Source organism: Corvus moneduloides, chromosome 10 (genome assembly GCF_009650955.1).
Source record: "Corvus moneduloides isolate bCorMon1 chromosome 10, bCorMon1.pri, whole genome shotgun sequence".
In the NCBI taxonomy this organism is placed as follows: Eukaryota; Metazoa; Chordata; class Aves; order Passeriformes; family Corvidae; genus Corvus; species Corvus moneduloides.
This window is the reverse complement of record NC_045485.1, coordinates 25,567,515-25,581,596: the sequence shown is the minus strand read 5'-3', so window position 1 is coordinate 25,581,596 and position 14,082 is coordinate 25,567,515. Positions and strand designations below refer to the sequence as shown.

The window sequence follows — 14,082 nt, the reverse complement described above, 5'->3', positions numbered from 1 at the left end:
ACTTTAAGAATCACGACCTCTTTTCTACCTTGATTCTCCAGCCACAGCTGTGGGAAACACTTGGGATGATTTCCACAGGAAAAAGCGGTGGAAACCACATTTGTTCTCCTTGGGCTGCTGTTTGCTGAAATATCTTCATTAAATGAAGCACACGGTTACAGTGACTTCAGAAAAATGAGGCAAGACTCACCAGCAGGTCTGTGGGGAGTTTTCACTTCCTCTTTCATTCCTATCAAGCTGGAGGGATTTGTGCATTTTTACAGTTTTGGGGATAGTGTTGTTAACACCTCTTTAAAATTGAAGATTAAATCTTCAATAATTCAATCTTACTTGGAATTTGGAGTCTGATTGTGGATGTTAAGCGCGGTTCACCTCATTTAAACAAGTTAAAGCCATCACATAATACACCTTTATGTTGGAATTAGTAATGTTGCTAATTATTAAGTCATAGCAGGCATGGTGATATTCAGTTGAAGGTGGGACTTGATGACCTTGGAGGTCTTTTCCAATCTTAATGAATTCATGGTTCTTAGTGATGGTTCTAGAAATCAAGCTATTCTCGGTATTCTCCTAAAACAAGTCTTTTTCATCCTAACCAACAATTCTTATCCCAAGATAAATGTTTGGGCAGCAAATAAAGCTGTTCCTCACCCTTTATGATTGGGTTGGTTTTGGTTTCACTGTAGAACTCAAGTCAGATGAGGAAAGCTCTAACAAAGCTCCAAATATATGTGAAGCTCCCTCTTCCCATTAATTTCCGGGAAGACTTGGATGCCTTAAATGCTTCTGTGCCTTTGAAAACAGCATCCAAACAACTTTTGAAATTCACAGACACGGAAATTTGAGGAGTGAGACATTATAACCAAGGCCTTTCTTGTCCTCTGTGTCCATAGGCAAGAAAGGATTTTTCAACACCAAGAAAACAGCAGAAAATACTATTTATTTTTCTGTCCTGTTCCTGTGACCTTTGCTATCAGTGGAGCCTCTGAAGTAGGGCAGAGAAATGAAATTTAGGACCAGTGTGGCCAGTATTCAAAGAAACAACATAAGGCAGATTTTTTTTTTTTTCCTTTCTTTTTTTCTTTTCTTCATGCTTGGGTTTTTTTGGGTTTTTTTGGGTTTTTTTGGAGTTGACATTGTGAAATCAGTCTGGCTGGTAGTGAATGATATATGAAAGGGAGCAATCCCTGCCCATGTGTAGTGGTTTGGTCCAAAATACTCATTACTGTTTATCTGCTGTGAGATAAGAATTAGGAGAAATGCAAAGCAGGCACCAAACTTGAAAGAATATAAAGAAGTTTATTAACAGACCTAAAAGAAGAAAAAAAAAATTATACCACCTTCAGAACTCTCCTCCTTCCCCCACCTTCCTCCCTTCTCCCACTGACAATGTAAAAAGACAACCCTTAAGATGTTCAGTCTGTTTACCACTTCCATAATAACCTTGTTCAGTCCATTTAGAAAGAGAAGTCTCTTCTTGCTCGTGCTATGAAAACATTATCACAACGAGACAGCCGCCCACTTCCAAATATTGTTCAGTCCATTTAGGAAGAGGAGTCTCTCTGCCTGCGTGTGAGTCCTTTCCCCCGACTTGCAGCTTTTCCCGCAACTGCTTTCGAGGGTCCACTCTTGAAGTTTTTTGGGGTACAATTTTAAGGTTGAGCCGTTCAGAAACAAAAACAGAGGCCCTTCTCCTTCCCTGGGAGCAAAGGGTCTTCCTCATCTTCATCTTTAGGACTATCTCTGGGAGCATCTCTAGGGACTGAGGTTTTCTCCTTTCCCGTTTGGAGCAAAAGTCCTTATCTGGTCCATCTCTCCCTGTCCAAACTTCTCATGAAATTACAGCTGCATCAGCATCTGCCTATCTCAGCGCAGGTGCTTTTGCTTACGAGTTGAACACTCCACCCCCCGTATCTTCATGAAATTACAACAGGATGCTCTGATATATCATAGCTTCACAACAGAATTTCAGCTTTAAGCATCTCCTCTCTCTCTTCCTTCAGGTTTTCAGCTCTTCACAGCAGTAAAAGGGTTACTCTCACTTTGGCCTTGCAGCTTTACAGCTGGAATGTTGAATGCTTCTTATCGCAGTGGAGAGGGGGGAGAGCCGAGCCGCTCCGGCTGCCCACGGCAAGGCAGTGGGGGGAGTTCCATGGCTGGAACAGGTCCATCGACCCAGGATGGCCGTGGCCGGGCCCGGCCTGGCCCAAGCAGGGCCTGGCCGGGCCCGCTGGCCCCCACACGGGGCCCCGCAGCCACCTGTCCCAGCGCCGGAAACGAGAGAGAGCTTGGAGGGGGAGTTTGCCTATTCTTAAATGTGGATCACAGAGGTGATCACAACTTTAAGTGGCTTAGAGAATTGTCCATATTCAAACTGGCCAGCTGATAGGTTCTTTCAGTTCCCAGAGGAAACTGTAAGCACCCCTTAGCAAGGACGTCCCTTCCGGGACTATGCTTGCTAACCTATGACACCATGGCACAAATAAACAGCCACTGCAGGCAGATGAAGGTGGTGTGCCGGGCTGTTTGCTGAGTCCTTTGTGCTCAGCCTCACCAGGAATTTGGAGCACAGAAAGAAAGGTCTGGGGTGGGTATCCCATAAAAAAAGAGGAGAAAAGTTGAGAAACAGGCTCTCGAAAGTATTTGTTATTTGCTTTCTTCTCACCATTCCTCTGAAGAATCCCCTTTTTTCTATGAGAAGGACTGGTGGAGTTTGATATTTTGTGTTTGATAGAAAAATCCTTGTGTTATACCCATGGATAAATTCCTAATGGTGCTCTGGGAAAGCACAGGAAAATTACAGTTGTGGTGTAATTATAAAATGCATTTTATCATGCAGTGGGAAGGGAATAAAACACCAAGTTCAGCTTTAGCTGAATATTTCATTTTTTTCAAATATTTAATTGAGCAACAGTCTGATAGGCTAAATATTTATAATTAAATACACTGACTTTGCATTTGCAGAGTAAGGAGTGTAACGAAGATGATGTTTGGTAGGTGCTGATGTTCTGAGGGTGTTTGTTTGGAAAGTTCCTTTCCTGGGGAAATGGGAGCACAAGGATTTCTCCATTAGCAGAAGGTTCTATTTTTATGTGTTGTCTGTATTTCCATGAGCATGGTGAGCACAGTCCTGCTGGCTCCTTGCACCGTTCACAGAGCAGTTCTGGGACCTATAAAACCTGCAATTAACACTCACATCATCACAAGTAACTATTAGCTAGAATTTCTTGAGTAATTTGTTTTTAAGGAGGGTTTTTTTTTGCCACATCTATTCATAAATGTATTTTATAAACAAGACCAGATTCACACTGGGCAGTTTTAGGCATGTAGGTTCATGCTCATGAAATAGCGTGGTTTTTTTGTTTTTAAAGATCATATTTATCCACCTGGGATGTATCTTTAAGTTCAGAATTGACCTTTATCTCAAAAAAAACCAAAAAACCAAAAAAAAACAACAACAAAAAACCAAAACAAAAAAACCTCAAATCTTGAGAGCTCCAGAAATTTGAGTGCTCTGCTGTTGCAGGACAATATTTGTATTTAGGTTTTCCATAATTTACCATGTGTCAGTTGTCGTGTCCCAAGGAACTGAAAGGGAGGAAGTGACAAGTTGTCTTGACAAGTCTGGAATGAGAAGATGGTGGGATGAGAAAACAAAAATAAATGCAGGCATAGCTGCTCTTTTCTGTGCTGCTGCAGAGATGAAATTGTCAGGCTAATGAGTTTGGGTTTGCTGTATCACTGCCTGGAAACCATAATTGTGGCTCTGGATCCTGCTGGGCAGGGAGCCCTCGGGATGGGGAAAGGAAGAGATGATCTTGTTCAACAAACAAAGAAAAGAGGGTGTTGTAGATATGGCTGAAATTCAAAATGCCAGCAGAGCTCCTTCCCTCTCCCTTAGTGTTTTTCTCTGAAGCTGGGAGTATTTAAAGAGTCAGTTGTTAGTTATTTTAACCATGATTTTGCTGAAAACTTCAGGCGTCCTATGCAGAAATAACTGGAAAAAATATCAAGATGTAATCCAAACTTGAACAAATGTTGTAAAAGCAGAATTTTCATAAAATCGTAGAAGGGTTTGGATTGGGAGGGATTTTAAAGCCCATCCTGTTCCACCCCCTGCCATGGGCAGGGACACTTTCCACTGTCCCAGGCTGCTCCAAGCCCCAATGTCCAGCCTGGCCTTGGGCACTGCCAGGGATCCAGGGGCAGCCCCAGCTGCTCTGGGCACCCTGTGCCAGGGCCTGCCCACCCTCCCAGGGAACAATTCCTTGCCAATATCCCATCTAATATTCAATCTATCTTCTCATTTCTGACATGAGTTTGACCTGCAATCACTTTAAAATATACCTAACAAACACTCATATGTTTATGTTTTGCTGTAGAAGGTAGGATTTCAGCTCAGAGGTTCAACATTTTATTAGGATTCAAAGGTCCCTGGATCTCATACCCACAATCCCCAATGACAGAAAGCAAGCAATAAAGAAAAGGAAAGTCAAGACAAGTGGAAGATATTTCATACAGGAGGATATAAAAAGCTGCTTAAAGCCATGTCCCAGCTTTTCTGACAAAATGAAATGAATTAAAAACAATGAATCACGTTAAGTCCAGTGTAAGTTAATTGTACTTTGGGTTCAACAGCTACAAATAACCCCAAAGTCACTCATGGGTCATGGCTAGTAATGTATCCCTCAGCAGAAATCAGGGATTATTGCTTATTCCAGGCATTGAAGGGTCTGTTTGGAACTATTTCGCAGCTGTGTATGTGCCACTTGTGGATTATAGTTATCCACACCTCCTCTTAATGCAATTGTACATTACTTGAATGATTTTTTTCTTATCCAGTTCAATAGATCAGGAAGGGTAAGGTCACCTTAAGCTCTGTCTTACAATTCTTTCTGGTGTATAATTGAACATTTTGTTAAAAAATTGACGTTTGAGGAAGGAGCAACATTCATTTCACTCTTGAAACAGATGCCGTGTGAATTTATTTGGTTCTCAAGACTGTTCTTATCAATGCCTAATTCATTTCTCCACAATGTGGGAAGATAAAGAGAAGCTTTTTATTCTCAAGGTTCCAACTCTCCTAATTCATTGCAGCTTCCTGGCTTGAAGCAGGTCATGTTTGCACGTTCAGGGATTGATCACACTTTGTTAGAACAAGATATAATTCCCCATTCATCCCTTGCTGCTGATTTATAAATGGGTTTTATGGGCCCATCTGATCTGTGCATGCTGTTCTTGCATTTCAAGAGGGTTTAATACATTTATTTTGACGGCAACTTTTTGTTTAATAATAATGTGTCAGTCTTACAGCCTGTCTGGCATTAATAATTTCTTCCGACAGCATGTTGCTCACGCACGAAAGTGTTCTTCAAGTTATTCTTTGGCAAATGTCTCTAGAAATTCATTTCACTCCACGTTGAGAGCTCATCATGTGTGTGTTTTATATTTGAATTGCGTGTTAGGTGGTGAAATCATTTCCAGTGCTCATTTTAGGGCTCCTGACTTCTGGTTCTGGGCACATTTGAGTCATGGAGCATTTCTAAAAAATATAATTGTGATTTTTCTTTCACCTGTTATTTAAGTCAATTGGTCAATGGGTGTTTCCCACCTTTATTTAGGGAGGACAGGGAATTTTAGGTTACTTGGAAAACATCATTATTTACTACTCCTGATCCAGCATTTTGACTAGACATGGAAAAATAAACCCATGAAGCATAACCCACTTGGTACCTGTAGAAGAAATATTTCAGAAAATTCTGACTTCAGCTCTTCTGGTTTTAAGTGCAATTAAGAGCTACTAATTCCAATATTTAATTACATAATTGTTATAATTTATGTCAGCTTTCATTGATCTCCTGCTTGTGCAAGAAGGCCATCTGAAGAGATTGGGGTAAATCCACCTTATCTATGACCATGTGTGTAGAGAAGTTCAGAAGCTACTGGGGGTGAATTCTTATCAATATGATGGACTGGGGTGTAGTTTTCCCTTTGGAAAAAAGAGAACTTTTGGATTTATAAATTTTCATGGTGTTATGAGATGGTACTTCTTAGAATCACAAATATTTCCAATTTGGGGCAGATTTTTGCAGCCTGGAACTGGGTGAGGCCCTTCTGCAGCTACATCAGGGTTTGGCATGACCTTCTCTTATTCCTCCTTGGGATAACAGCAGGGTTCAGCTGCTGTTCCTGAATCTCTCTTGCAAATGACTTAATTTTCCTTCCACTTGTACCCTGATATTCTCCAAGCTGAAGCTTTAGGTAGGTCAGACTCAAGAACTTGGATATATTTATAATTCCGAGATGTTTCCTGTTGTTAAGGATCCAGACAGTGTCTCTGCAGTGGTTTTTCAGCACACACTTCCCAGTTTTTCCTCACAGTCGTGAAAAGAAGAACATTTTTTAAGGAAACAAAGATTTCAGTGAATCTCTGTAATTTCAGGAGCTGGGAGGGGACACTTGAAATCCTTCAGGTTTCTTTTTCCTTGGTGAAGCTGATGGAATTTTGGGATTTCTTGCTTTTTATATTCTCTAGGATGGCTTAAAAAACTAAAAACCATGTGGGGGAAAAAAAGCACATCCTTCCATCCTACCCAAAATATATCCATAGGAGATATTTTTGTGCCCTGCAGTTCTCAGAGCACACATTTAGGGAGAAGGTTTCCACGTCAGTTCCCCTCTGAGTCACACAGACGTGAATCCAGGATGGAATGATGTTCCCAAACACAGGAACAGCATCTTTGCACGTAGCAGGGCTTTTGTTTTTCTGGAAGACATCTCTGAAGGGTTTCCATCAAAACCAATGTCCCTGTGCATGAAAGCTGTTGAAAAATGGTTTTTTGTTCAGTGAATTCTTATCTTTACTGTTTACAGGGTTTGTTATTAATGGTTTGGGGAGAATATCTATTGAATAAATTAAAATACTCTGGTTACAGAGTTTATAGCTTGTGTTTTCTAAATAAACACCCCAAATCTGCAGTATCACAGCTGTATAAGAACTTTTCTCTCTCTAAATGGCCTTTAATTTGATAACAATGAAATAATAATAATAATAATAAATCTCTCTTACTGCCATCAGACACACTTAAATCACTGTGAATATTTTATTAAAAGGAAAGATTGCAACAAAGTAATTTTAAGGCAGCAGAATTGAAGTCAGTTCTTGTGGGAATGGACTACTGTTCTTTCCTTCAGTCTATGATTAATTTTTAAATAGATGAAACTACACAGGCATGAGACCTTAGAGTCTCTGATTTTCTCCTGTCTGAAATGTTCCTATTAAACAGCAAGACAGAAGGATTCCAAAGATCCAGATCTGAAAACTATTGTAAATATTGCAGTTTGTTTCGCACTGGAAACTTCTGATACAATGGACCCTGGCTGTGAGGAATATTTTATTCCATGCTGTTATCAGGGCTGGGGTGGAGCAAGGTCCTGAAACTGGGAGGGTTTTAAGTGTGAGCTGGGGGTGAATCCAGGCTTCTGTAATACGACAGCTCTATCACATTATCCTAAGGAGAACCCCAGGATCATTTAGGTTGGAAAAGCCCTCTAAGATCAAATCCAACCGTTCCCCACCGCTGACCTCTGTCCCCAGGTGCCACATCCACACGGCTTTTAAATCCCTCCGGGGATGGGGACTCCACCACTGCCCTGTTCCACACACACAAATTTTTCCAAATATCCAAACTGAAACTCCCTTTGTGCAACTTGAGGCCATCTCCTCTCATCCTGTCCCTCGTTCCTTGGGAGAAGAGCTTGACCCCACTTAGCTCCAGCCTCCTTGCAGGGAGTTTTAGATACTCACCCACCCTCAGCCTCCTTTGCTCACACCTGGGCACATCCAATCAGCACATCCAGCTCCAAATATCCAGAAGAAACCTCCTCTGCTGTTTTTTGACACAGAGAATGCAAAGAAAACGTGATGTTGTGTCTGTTTTTGTCTCCCTGTCCAGCATCTCTCTGCTGTGGGGTTTAGCAGGAGCTCTTTGTGCAGTAACACCAGCACCGTTCATTAAGAGGGTTCTGTGTTCATTTTTGGGGGCAGGTGAGGCTTTGATTTAAGCTCAAAGTCAAGCCTTGGTGACTCACACTGATGTCTGAGCACTGTAAATTTAGAAAATATAGTCCATAATCCTCAACCTAGCAGCTGTTTACTCCATCTGATGAGAATCTCTGGTGCTTTGGCTGCAATAGAATATATAAAAAATACCTTAAGTGGCTTAGGTAATTGTGCCAAATCCTGTTTGATTAATGCACTTCATCTCCCCACTGCTCCTCTTGTGGCTTTGGACCATTCTCAACAAAAAAAGTCTCAATAGAAACTAATTTTAGTGTGGATGTGACATCTCTGGACAGTGGGTCCCTAACAGCCTCTTAAAGCTTAATTTACTTTCCTGTCTTAGAATACTTCTAAAATCTAACCCCCAATGTTCTCATAGAGGACTTCTTTCCTTTTTTTTTTAACCCAGGAAACAATTACTGCCCATGACTAATCCAGTCATGTTGGTTTTAAAATTCTGGAGCAAACAGGTAAAGAGAAAGGGAGCAAAGCTTTTCATTTATTTATTTCTTGCCGTTTCCAACCGTCTGTGATATTTTTCATCCTTAATCACCCCTGCATGAAATCAGGATAGCACGGAACTGATCTGCTAAATGAGCCCAAGTGGCGCAGAGCTCCTGGACACCAGATGAAAGTGGTGTTATGGGACAGAGCTGATCTATTTTAGCAGATTTTTGTGTGGATTAGAGACTATAAATCTGTTCTGGGGTGGGGTTTGTTCTGTTCAATATGCTTTGCATCCCGGCTGTACTATTCCTCACGCCTCCTATCGCAGATGGGATCGGATTCGTTCAGCCTAATGTGGTTTGTAGCCATTTGGTGATCTATTAAGTCTAGATTTGAATTTTTTTTTTTTTAATAGAATTTGCCTTTTTATGGAATTAATTAGATCAGACAACATCTATTGAATGATGTGGTGGTTTTGTGTAACTGTGATAAGAATGGAGTTGGCTCAATATTAAGAAAATTTAAATATCTGCCCCTCAGGCGGTGGAAACAATATAAACTTCTAAGGGCTCCCTGCATGGATTCTGTGCTTTAGACATCTGCTCTGATAGCAGAAAAGCCTGGATAAGTGATTAATACTGTGTCAAGGATTTGCAAAGTTTTTGCTCTGAGTTGAGCACTTGTGACAATGAACCCACTAATCTTTTTGCTAAGCTGCAAAGAGTAGAACAACCTGGGGGAAAAAAGGATAATTCTCATGACCCTCAACCTCAAAACCCCAAACTGTGCTGCTTGAGAAGTTACTTACAGAAAGTTGTTAATTTTGGCTTCCCAGGAGCTTTGAAATGGCATAAAATATGTGATGGAAGCAGAGTTCCACCGTGCACAGGCTGTGAGTTCACGTGCCTTGATGGTTTCTAGATTTCTTATCTTGATATACAGAGAGTTTCAGATAAATCTCGCTGTGCATTAACTTTATTGCTATTGGATCATTTCCCCTGGTGATAAATGGGCAGCTCTGCACTGGGAATGGGAGTTCAGTGTTTGGACAATGCCCTCAGGCACTGGTGGGATTATTGGGATTGTCCTGTGCAGGGCCAGGAGCTGGACTTAGATGATCCTTGTGGGTCCCTTCAGCTCAGGATATTCCGTGATTTTATGACCCCCATTTCGTGAGGGAGCACAGCAGTAGGTTCTCAACCCACAGTCTGTTGGTTTCAGACATTTCATTATGGAACAAGGATAATGGTCAGGGAAAATGGAATTAAAAAAGGTGCTTGAAATGGGAAACAGTGGTCTCAACCAAACTGGAGATCCACGTGTGAGTCTTTTAGGTCGTATATCTGAGAGGCAATTTCTGCCAAAGCATCACCTCTGTGGGATACAGGATTGTCTCCAAACCACCCCACTAATATCCAGTCCATGTCATTCCATCAGTACAACTACCATGGACTTAATTAAACATCAGTAAATGCTGAAAATGGAGAAAATTTGGGGTTTTTGGCTCACCAACCATTCACCATCAGTGTGTCTAACAGGGCTGTGGGCATGGGGGCAGCCAGGACAGGGGGGACACACAGCTGGGTGTGTCCAACAAAGATATCCCAGGTGGAGTGGAGCTGTGCACCAAAACACAGCTTGGAGACAGCAACATCAAAGAAGTGAAGTCATTGATGACTAAAAAACCCCCAAAACAACCAAAAAAGAAGCAACTACTTGATCTAAGCTGTTATTCTGTTACCAGGAGCTGCTGCCCAAACCCCACCAGAGAACATCCAAACTACACAGATTATTCACTGGGGGACAGAAGTGCTTTGTTGCCAGTGTTCAGTGAGTGACAAATCAAATCCAGGGATCTCCAGTTGGGAGAACGATCTGCCATCTGCTCATCATTCACCTGGGAAGTCTTCTCATACTGGGATGGAAGAGATAAGATTCAAATGATTGGGAGGCTACAGACAGAGAAATGCTGTGTGTCTTTTTATCCTCTAAGAAATCTCATAAAAAGCCTTTTAGTTCGAATTTGGTACAAATGTAGATTTCAGGCTGTGAAATAGAGCATCTCTTTTCGAGGTGATGAATCCTACAAGGAAAAAAGGCCATTTTTCTTCTTGCAAAGTCTCCCAAGTTGATCAGTTGGATCCACTTGATGAAACTCGGAGTGTTTGCCTTTCACCAGCAGTGTGTTGGGATCGCCAGCAGAGGATGGATGGCCTGGAAGGGAAGCCAGTGGATGAGCCAAGGGAATTCAGTTTCATGGAGATTGCTCCTGAAAGGGGCAAGAACTTTCCTCCTCAAAGCGTCCCTAGAGACAACTCCCAAAGCAGCAAAAACCGAGCCAGCAGAATGGAGAAAGTTTGCATAAATCATTAATAAGCACAAGGAAATGCTACAAAATGTTCATTGTCAGGCTGTTGATTTAATTCCAGTTGTGGGGAAACATCTGTTTGTCTTTGCTCAAGCTTGGTAAGCACCATGAAGCATTAGAAATAATTCCAGAGTTGTTACATTTGCGATTTCATTGTAGTTCTGGGTTTGTTCTTTGATAAAGCACATTCAAAATCACAGCAGATGCCAGCTTTCAGCATAATTTTTGAAGGATTAAGTCTTATTCTGATCAGGTTTGAAATAAAATAGGTAAAGAGTTTCTGAACTCCTGGTAAATCCCTTCATAATTGAAAAGAGGGGAATTTGTTTCAAGCCTAATTAGAAGAATTTCTTTAGGATGATTCTGCTATAGTTTGCTATCCACCTTTATTGCAATTAATGAAGTAATTACAATCAAAAGGGATCTGGGCAGGAATACTGATAAGAAATTGGGACTTTGAGTAACATTGGACACAATGGAAAACCTTGTTGGCATATGAAAAAATCAAGGACTTTTGTCCCTCACTTTTGACATTGCTTGACCAGATCTGCAAAGCCAAGAGGTTAAAATAAATTCCCTTATTTTATAGAAAGTATCAAAACCAGGGGACTTCACAGCCCATGTCCAACAAGGCAGCAAATTTAGAAGCTGTTGTTTGAAGAGCCTACAGGAAATTCTATTTAAATGGTTCCCATGAATAAATATCTTCTAAGTGAGGTTTGTTTTGATGATACCTTTGCCCTGAATTCTTTGGTTCTGCAGAAATATTTGTTGGTTTTTGTTGTTGGGTTTTTTTCCAGAAGGTTTCTGTTCAATGATTACTACAAGCCCTTGACTCCAAATTTGCCAGGTCCAGGCGTGTCTGTGGAAATCATGATTGATGGACAAGGGAATAAACTCGAGCCTCCACCCTGGGTTAGAGATAAAGCTGAAGTCTTGAGACGTGAATTTTTTGTTTGTGGAGACAGGACGGGTCCAAGATGTCAGCAGGAATATTTGGTTTGTTTTCCCTGATTTTCATTACTCTTTTTCGTGCCTGTGTTTGAATGTAGCTGGTGGATTTCAGAGAATTAAAATCAAGTCTTCCTCAAGTAGTGGATTCAGCAGGAGAGATTATTTAGTGAGGAATCACAAAATAAAATATAAGATACACGTGCATGACCAGGGAAGTCAGTAGTGATGGAAAGGTGCCCCTGTAGATAAAAGAATTGGGTCAGGGGAGAGAGAGCTGGTGAAGAAAAAGTCCTGAGCACCTTTATCAGGAAAAAAAGGAGCTGGATTGGCTGTCAGAAAGTGAGAGAATGAGATTAGAAAATCAAATGGCATGGCCTCTCTTGCTCCTCTTTGTCAGGGTTCAGCTGAGCATCCTCCTGAATTTATATTGGCATTAGCTCTGGACATTTGGAGTTACTGTGAAATGCATGTGATATTTAATTGTTGGGAAATTTGCCATAAAAGGGGGGGATTATATTCTAATTCCCAAATAGAATGACTTCAGAATAATTCAGGATATAAACCAGGTCCCAAATAGTGAAACCCACAAACTTACCATCTTTTCTGTCCCAGGAAATGCCGTTATAGCTTCTTTTAAAGTTGGCAAAAGTCCTGATGTTCTAAATCTCTGAAATAAAGTTTTAAAATCCTTGTATTATGTAGCACCTCACACTTAATTATAGTACAAAAAATGAACTTTCAGGAGAGGTCTACAAATCTGGCTCAGCCCCTTTTTTTATTGCCTTCCAAACATGGAAAATAAATTCCATTTTATATTTCAAAAAGGTTATTTTAGGATCACCCACAACTCAAAAAATGGGCACTTTTTACACTATCTAGGTTGTACTACATTTAGTCCATTTTCCTCCCGCAGGTGAACGACTGTGACAGATTTGAAACTAAAAATAGTCACACAATCACTGGAATAATACAAAAATTATAGCAGGAGCCTGCCATGGATCTGTCTGGACATGGACAGTGCCTCAAATCTGTAATTGTGGGGGAAGAGCTTCCAAAGGACTCCAATGGATCTGAAACTCCATGGGCATGGAAAGCTCTGGCTGTAGGGAAAGGGCAGCTGGTTTTAGCTGAAAACTTTTCTGCTTCACCTGAATTATTGCTCCATAATTTGAGATTTTATTTAGTTTAAATTCCATCCTGATTTTTTTGTCTGGATGTACATTTGAAAAGAATGTATTTTGACTTGAGGCAAAAAACCCGCAGGGATTAAAAACCTCATAAAAGTTATCAAAAGGCTTTTTTTTCCCCCTCTTGTAATCAATATCAGCCACCTGCTAATATCAAATACGGCTTCTTGTTCAGGAGTTCTCCCACCTGGAAATTGCTGGAGGCTTGGAGTTTACTCTGTAGAATCACTTTTCTTCTAACAGCATCCATTTTTAGGATGTTTTCCTAATGTTTAGGTATTAACTCTGATTCTGGATAATTTTAGGACAAGTAAGTGTATGAAAAGATAGAATTATGGAATTATGCAGGTTGGAAAAGAGCTTTAAGGTCATCAAATCCAACCATCCACCATCAGCTCCACCATGTTCCATTAAACCTTAAGTCCCCAAGTGCCACATGCACAGGGAGGGGCTGGAGCCCCATCCATCCTTATGGAATTTCACTACAAGTGAAATAAAAAATGCAGTGTAGAGACAAGCATGGCCCCTTTTTTTCTGTAGAGAAAGTATTTCTGCACCGTGTGAAGAGCATTTGTTTGGCAAAATTGTATAAATTCTCCTCTCATTTCCAAGGGAAGTATAAGGCCAGTGGGCAAAATATTGTGGGACCTTCAGAAATGAGATTTTTTTCTCCTTCTATTCAGCCTCGTTAGTGTTAAACTCTCCAGTGCCCCTCTCCAATTGCCAGATTGATTGAAAAATGCACATTTTGATACAAACACTGCCCATTGTTTCATCTGGCTCTTAGATTTCTAATTCCTAGGAAAATGTTGCTCTTTTTATTGCTTGGTTTGGAACGGCCCCAATTTAACCCTGCAAGGAAGAGCTGGATGATGTACAGGAAATATGGACAAATATAAACTGGGTTTTCTGTAAAAATAGACTGAAAATACACCCTGCAATCTCTCTCCTGCACCCAGATGGCAGCAGGATGCTCCTTATAACACAGGACAGCGCTTTGGAGAGGGTGTTCAACATCCCCACCTCTGGTTATTAAGATTATTTAAACCAGTTTAAAAAAAACA

The 14,082-nt window shown here is 40.9% G+C and overlaps 1 long non-coding RNA gene across 1 annotated transcript; it reads left to right on the top strand.

Annotated features, from left to right (window-relative positions):
- Positions 1–462: 462 nt before the first annotated feature.
- Positions 463–14,082, top strand: LOC116449083. The gene is made up of 3 exons (XR_004242230.1): positions 463–538; positions 6,685–6,694; positions 14,070–14,082. It is a non-coding gene; the product is annotated as an uncharacterized LOC116449083 (long non-coding RNA).